Raw genomic sequence first — 8,403 nt, 5'->3', positions numbered from 1 at the left:
TCTAAGACTGCACAAAAATGACACAATCCCGCTCTCTTAGACCCCATAGGTGATACCCTGTGTGTGAAATATTATAAGGACAGAGGCTAAATGAAAGGGGAGGGGGGGGGCATACAAAATGCCGCAATCAAAGTTTAAACTGTTTGCGCCCAGACCTCTTTGTTACACTGCCTTTTTATTTTTTTAATAGACTCCACTGTTAGGCAGTTAGTGTTAGAGTGCACCTGAATGCCTACCATTCCCCTATTGGTCAGCTCCTCCACTTCTGCCCCTTTGTTAGCTCTGATGGAGAGCGCGGTAATGGTTCATCGTTTAACTGTGTTGATGTTTTTCTAGTATCACCCAGTAGGGAAATGTGAATGGGGGAAATCCGCCCCCTCCAAAAAAAAAAAAAATGTTAGAAAATAGAGAGAGGCCTTCTCTGGTCTCTACCTCCAGGATAATTTGGCTGTGTTGGTTGAGTGCTCAATCTCGCACTCAGGTGCTTTTTAAGGTCAATCGTGGAAGAGGAGTGTTTATATTACAGTAATGTGGGCTGAACTCTCCCAAAATGCAACCAACTAAAATATGTGCTCTTAATTCTCCCAGAACATCCATGCAAGACGATGGAAAAATAATAATAAAAAAAAAACAGCCACCCACGCACCCCCACACATATGCATACACACGCACATGCACACACAAGGAGAAAGACAAATGTTACATTGAACACACACACACACACAAGGAGAAAGACAAATGTTACATTGAATACGCTTAACAAAAGACAGAGGGACACTGCACCAATTAGAAGCCAGTGGAGCACGTTTTAGGATTTCCAACTCCGAAATGTGGTAGCGTTTACAGTGCCCCTCAGGATGGCCTCGTGAGGACTTACGGAGGAGCATCATACTCCTGATCGCTCCCACATGGCTTCGTGGCTCGTGCTTCGGGATGTTAACAGGAAGGAGCGCCTTGCTTAAGGTGGATGTAAAACCTCCACTTTGACATTCAGAGACAGCCTCTGTACTGTGTTTCTGTCCTCTCGTCACATCCTCAGCCCAACCAACATTCTAACCCCGTGACCGAAAGTGGCCCGCAAAGAGATGAACAAAGTTTCTTTGTCCATACGTACCCAATTTTCTCCCAGTGTGGCGAGAGGGGGAAAAACCATATAATAATTGAAAAATTATGTCATGAGAAACAACAGCAGCTTCTCCCGTCTTCTGAAAAACGCTCAATAAAAATGTTTGACTGGAACATAGACTCGTAATGTGTTTTTGTAATTTACCTTAAAACTGCCTTTAAGGATCACAAACTGCTACTTTCTACATGAAGCGACCGCTTCATTAGTAGAATTGGATGTAATGTTTTGAAATATTGCACTGAATTGAACATTACTTTACTGATGTTAAGAAGATGTTCAGTAAAAATGTTACGTGGCTTATCAAAATGTTTTCATTAAAGATATATATATTATTACTGTTCCCTTTCAGGACCATCATGTGTCACTGAATCCACATCAAAACTTTAAACCTTGTGGCTTCATTGCATGATGTAAATTATATTTCAAAATATAAAAAACTCTACTTACACAGAGCATGGAAACTCTTGTAGGGTTTGTTTACTCATGAAACTCTACTAATTGAATTGAATTTAATAGATTAAGACAAGAAACATGCAAATTCACTAATTGTATTTTTGTTGAGGGGGGTGGGTGTTTGTTTTTGGATGTAAACTAAGTATGCCGTTGGATTTACCGTTGATGGCTTGCCCATGCCAACGTTCTCTCACCGGGATATGTATTATTAATTCTGTCTCAACACGTCCATGAATAAATAATGAAATAAATAATGAAAGTAATATTACTTTTGGCAGTCGGTTTGTTTCGCATTTCCTGTTAGCCCACGTCTGGAGCTGTCTAATTAGCTTCCTAAGGAATCGTCCTCTTTTTTGTGGAAAAAGGGGTTGTGTGAGAGCAAACACACACACACGCACACACGCACACACACATGTGGCTGTACACACACGCACAAGAAGATTTTTCTTTAACTTTCATTCTTGTTTTTTTTTTTTCTTTTCTTTTTCATCTCTTGACTCTGTTTTGTAACTTGCCTCCACAATGCTCTGAGTTGTGAGTCTTCTAAACAACAGTCAAAGACCTTACAATTCTTCTCTTTTATATACAAATGATCTATTCTCTCCTGACAATGACACTGTATAACGGGGAGGAAATTACAGCAAGACATTGGGGAAAAATTTGTCTGTTTGCCAAAATAACACGACACTGGTTAAAGAGGACTTTTTGTTCTGCTTAATTCGACAAGGAAATCCAAGCGGATTCTCACTGGAGAAAACTCATGTATGCCTGAAATGCTAAACACTTCAATTTAACTCTCACTACAGGGTTACTGGTAGTGACTTGACTCAAAATAATCAGTCGTGATACCAGTTTATCTAAAGGCCGTCGTATCATGTAGGTTTATAACACTCTTCATTTAAATCAGTAATCTAGGCCTTTGCTCCCTCGCTGCACAGGTCCACCCCCCTCCCTCCCCTACCCCCGGCTGCCTCTGTCCAGGTCCTCACATCCAATCTCTGTCCTGTAAAGTGACTTATTAAAGCCGGTTCCCGTTGACAGAGGCTGGGTAGCAGCTAACCCCTGCTTTTATTTGGGTCTTAAAGGGGCCAGTAAACCTGCACCTTCAGGAACAACCTGGGGCACCAGGATAACTCCGCTCTCTCTCTCTCTCTCATTCTCTCTCTCTCCTCTCATTCTCTCTCTCCCTCTCTTTCTCCTCTCATTAAGAGCCTTGCCAAACTCTTTCAAACCTCTCCTTCCTCCATGCTGTTTTTTTTTTTTACTCTTAATTAGTTTGCTTTGTAAGGTTAGACGCGCGGACGGAGCAACTTTGAAAGCGTTTGGCGGCCATCTGTGAGTGCATAGCGCTAACTATGTGCAGATGGCCTTCGCGAGGAGACAGGTTGCTTCTGATGGGGGAGAGAGAGAGAGAGAGAGAGAGACGGTTTTGGTTATTTTAACAAGATTTACGAGCGCTCTCACAGGTAACCATTTCAGCGGTAATGATGATTGTTAGTCATCCGTCTAAAAAGCCGCGATTGAAAGCAAACACGAAGCGAGTGAAAGTATGTACACTTATTAAACATTTCGAGATAAATGCTTAACCGGAGAAGTATGTATAAAACCTCCTCTATACAAAATGTTATTCTTCCTTCGTACAAACGGCATCATTTTTTAAACCGAAGCACATGCCGAATGAATTGGTTGACTGCTACTCAAGGAAAATACTTAATTTGGCCAAGTTTAAATGCCGTTACTTACTCAGTGAACCAAGTAACTCAAGAAAAAGGGTAAGATTGGCAGGTAATTGTTTGACAAGGTCACAAAATTAGCAAACATAATCAAATAAGGCCACTGACATGGTAATTTATGCCTTTTTTTTCTTGTGAGGAGAATCAGTAGTGTAGTTTAGTGTAGAAAATTTCATACAAGCTCAAATGTTGATCATTTTATAGGTAATTTTGAAATGAAGTTCTTCAATATGTGTTTACTCTTGTAACTGTGGTCAAATTAATAAAAACATATTTAATATGTTTCAACAAGGGTCAGCACATTTACAAGTCCTTATAGGGAATATTAATTCATCTTTCATAACTGCACATAGCCCTGATACAATAGGGCATTTACAGAAATTCTTAGCTATTGATTGATTTAATTATAACAGGTTTAATACTTCAACACTCTACCCCAAAACTTGACCTCTTTGCTTGTAAAATGTATGTGCGTGTGGAAATTGACACCCATCAACTTGTACTTTATAATTAATTCTCTCTTCTCTTTATCAAAAGAGACCATGTGGTGCTTAATCAGGGAACAACCAAAAGTATTGTTGGCTCTTGGCCCAAATATTTCATGGAGGCTTATGTCAGTAAGATAAATGTGTTACCAGGATACAGTTTAAAAAAAAGGGGGAAAACCTTGTCAGGTTTTTTTTTTTTGTGACAGTTTTGTGGTAGTCCTATTACTTGGCAAAATACAAGACGACCAAGAAACAGACTGACATCCCCTGTGTTTCTCAAGAAATCGTCTTTGGATAGACAGGTGTCAAATAATTCACAATCACATGGTGTGTTACAGCGTTGCGAAAGAGAACGTGAGGAACATGTCCTTTGTCTCCTTTCCCCTGCATCCTGCACAGATGTGAACCATTCCAAGACGAAAATATTGGTTGGCTTGGTCTCACTGCAATACATTTTCTCAGAAATGTTTCAGGAGAGAGCTCAAACATTTAGGGGTTAAAAGTGCTTTTTATGATTTAAGAAGAGAAGAGAAGGGAGGACCATATTTACTTTCAACTCGTCTGATGACTTTAAAGGAAATACTCCGGAAAGCAATGAAAGAGAAATGAGAGAGAAGTGAGAGAATATAACACTTTGTCTTCACAGCTGAAGTGTTCATTTACTTTTGTAGAAAGACAGAGAGGGGGTGGGGGAGAGAAAGAGAGAGAGAGAGAGAGAGAGAGAGAGAGAGAGAGAGAGAGAGAGTAATTTTAGTCCATTTTTACAGAGCAAACGTATATCATTAATGAAATTTACTACAATTTTCTGCAATGTTTGCTACAATGTCTACAAAGAAAAACGGCTGCTCCATTAGAGTTTGAACAAGCATCATATCACATATACACTGATGGGCATACACTGGATTGGTGCTGATACTTTTTTTTATTTACGTGTATTTGCTCAGTATGAACTTTCATCACTTTACACAGATGTAATACAGGAAAGGTACGATATTGTAAAATACTGTGAAAATATATGCTTTACTTGGACTAAACCAAGAGTGCAAACAGGAAGAGAACACTGATTGGCTTTTCTACCATTCTCTCCCTCTCTCTCCTTTTCTCTCTCTCTCTCTTCTTCTTCTTCTTCTCTCTCTCTCTCTCTCTCTCTCTCTCTCTCTCTCTCTCCCTCTCTTTTTTCAAGGTTTTATTAGGAAATAGATCCCAGGTGCTCGATAAGCCCGTAGTGGACATGACTCCAGTGCAATCAAGTGTATAAATTTAATTGCGGGCTCATTTGAGTCCGTTTATTAGCCAGTTAGGGGCACCCTGCTCCACTTGAACCCTGCTCTTATGAGGCTGAACATCTGCTTGACTCTTTTTAACTGTTTGTTTCATGGCATAGTTTCACAAATGCTTCTTTTTTAATGGTCACACTTTACAGGAAGCTATACAGGCATTGTGGGATTGGTTGGGTGCTGACATTTTTGTTGTAAACTTTATGCTTCTGTCAGACATTATCAGTTTGTGTATGTGTTTGTGTGTGTGTGTGTGTGTGTGTGTGTGTGTTTTGATTTGATAAGAAAAATAGCAAAACAAAACAAACAGTTTAGGTGTGTTTCAGTAGAGAGACAACAGCATAAAAAATTATACCGTCAGCTGGCATCTCAAACTGATTTCTGTACTGTTCAGTCATAAATGTGGCTTCAGAAATTAAATTAAAGCACATTAAAAGAAAAAAGACAAAATTCTGCGGAAAAGCATGTGATTTTGTTAGTCAGGCTTGGCACAGGTTTGCTCATAAAATCTCTGTATGGCTATTATCCTGGGCTAAACAGTGTGCATTTCACATACATTTCTTTCATTTGCCTCCCATTTATAAAACAATGTTCACTTTTATTCCTCACAAGTGACTGAAATCTTTTAATAAAAAACAAACTGTGGTAGGTATGTAGATGTACTATTACATACCTTTTATTTTGTGTTTTAGAGTCACAGCAATACAGAATAATTGGCTATATAATTACTATACTAAACATGTCATACTTCTGCTATTGAATAGGATGATATATATGAGTAGAACTGTGCCATTTCTCGGATGGTATTTTAAAAAGAAATGACTGTTCTACCTGATTGGGATTCTAAAGGCTATGTGGCTAATGTCGAGAATACTGTAGCAACGCTGCGTCTTCCATCTTACTGTAACTTATCCGCCTTCTTCCGTCTGTTTCCAGAGCCGTTAACCCACTGCTGTTCACTGGAGACACATACTCACTACGCCGCATTTATAAAAAGCCACGGGACAAGAGTGCTAATTGTTCCCATGCACAAGGGCTCTGAAAATTGCAATAAATCAAATGGCTAATTGCGACAAATTGTGTCCTGACAGTAAGCTATGATTCCAGACCAACAAATATTCATCAACATGGAGAACAGCGTGTAAAGCACAAAGCTGGCTGTTTCTAAAACCCTCCCATATACATTTCCCAATCTCCACAACCATTACTCATGCAAACTGCTTATCAGAGGAGCTCTTTATACTGTATATGTAACGAAGCTGAGCTACGTGTTCACTGCTAACACAGGTGGTATTAGCCTCTCGCAAGATTCAAAGTATGAACGAGTTTTGCTGATTGTTGTTTAATGCTTTTAATACTATTTGCAATTTGTGTGTGTGTGTGTGTGTGTGTGTGTGTGTCTTTTTTACATACAGCTGAGAATATGTTGATGTTTTGAGCCAAAAAAGTATTTCATTTGACTGTAATTAAGAAAGAAAAGAAAAGAAAAACTTCTTCCTCAAGACAAATGATTACTTATCGCATTTAAATATTTTCCCTTAAACAAGAGTTTTTATAACCCTTTGCTTGAATGATACTTTAATGTACTAAAAACCTTTCTTTGTCCACCATATGTTCTCTGTTTGTGGCAATTCAGGACCATATGCATTATTTTTTAACATTTTTGATGACAAAGGTCAAACACACATGCACATACACATATACATTCACACACACACATGTACACACACACATACATGTCTTTGCTCTGGAAACGGGTAATTCTGGTTTCCTCAAGTGAGCACTGAGGGGGTTGGTGGTGTTGTGTGTGTGTGTGTGTGTGTGTGTGGTGATGGAGGTGGAGGCGGGGTGGTAAATATGGCTCAGTAAAGGTCAGGGTCTAATTTGTTATGAGAGTGTTGGTGGGGGAATTTTTGATGCACATTGATCAATCCAGCACCGGTGACACACACATTAATCAGAGTCTGCATGAGGGCCTCCTACTGTACAGGGGGTGCTACGACAAATCCGGCTTCCCTTCGCCATTTCCTCTCCCTCCCCCTCGTCACCTTCACTCCGGACAGATACGAACCAGCTGATAAACAACAACACAAGGGCCTTCCCTCTCTTAAGGGGGGGGGGAGGGTGGAATGAATGAGTGAAAACAGGAAAAGCCCATTTTTTTGTACTCGGTATTTCTGATGGCTTCTTGTGGGGTGTTCTGATTGGGCTGGATGTGTTGAAAGATCTTCTTAGCGGTGGGAAAGGTCGACTGCATTTAGCCGAAGACGCACTGGAATACTAATGTCGCCCTTATTCAAATGATCCACTACAACGCTTATTAGAGAGAGAGAGAGAGAGAGAGAGAGAGAGAGAGAGAGACTGTGCTGCTCTAATTTGATAGCGCAGTGGGCCCGTGCAGGAGAAGGACACAGCTGTAGAGTGCCGACGCTTGAAACGTTTCTGAGAAAAAAGCCAGGGCAGGTTCCACTCTGCTGTCACCCTGCATGTTCTCAATGTGATATCACACAGACAGAGTTATACAGAGAAACACACACACACACACACATGTAAAATCACCAGAATATCTCATTCTCTCTCTCGCTCTCTCTCTCTCTCTCTCTCTCTCTCTCTCTCAGCCTTTCACCCCTGTTTTCCTCCCCACTTTATGCAGACAGTGTGGGTTGATGCAGTAAGTGCATGGCTTGGCTGTGCAGTCAGTCTAATGCTGTGTAACATGTGTTTGCTTGTTAAATGAGAGCTGTGGTTTGATCTTTTGGCCGATGAAGAGAGCCCTGAGGGGAGGGTTTTGTGCCGAGACTGGAGTGATGGTACGTGTTTGAAAATTTCAGTTAATCAGTCCGCGTCAGACTGGAGTGAGGGCCTCTAAAGTGGAGCATCCATAGAGAAGCCTGTTAATTTTATAACTTTACTATACTGTGCTCATTCAGTAATAGACAAAGAAGACAATGCATTGACGATTGTAGTAGTTCTTTTTCATCTAAGACGCGACTTCTTCAGACTTCAGTAGGGATCCCATGTGTCTTTCTGGTTTATCATTGTCTATGATTCACAAAGTTATCTAAGCTGGTGAGTCCTGAAACTATCCTGTTGTCTGACTGGTCAACACATGCACACACAGACACAGACACAGACACAGACACACACACACACACACACAGGCTGCCTTCCCTCAAGTGTCATGGGCCTATTTACAGGTAATGAAGCCTAGTCATCTGGCACAGTGGGCTATAAATAAAAACCAGACTGGGTCTCTCTCTCTCTCTCTCTCTCTCTCTCTCTCTCTCTCTCTCTCTCTCTCTCTCTCTCTCTCTCTCTCTCTCTCT

This window comes from Chanos chanos, chromosome 1 (assembly GCF_902362185.1).
Source record: "Chanos chanos chromosome 1, fChaCha1.1, whole genome shotgun sequence".
Taxonomy (NCBI): domain Eukaryota; kingdom Metazoa; phylum Chordata; class Actinopteri; order Gonorynchiformes; family Chanidae; genus Chanos; species Chanos chanos.
This window is presented reverse-complemented; position numbering follows the sequence as displayed.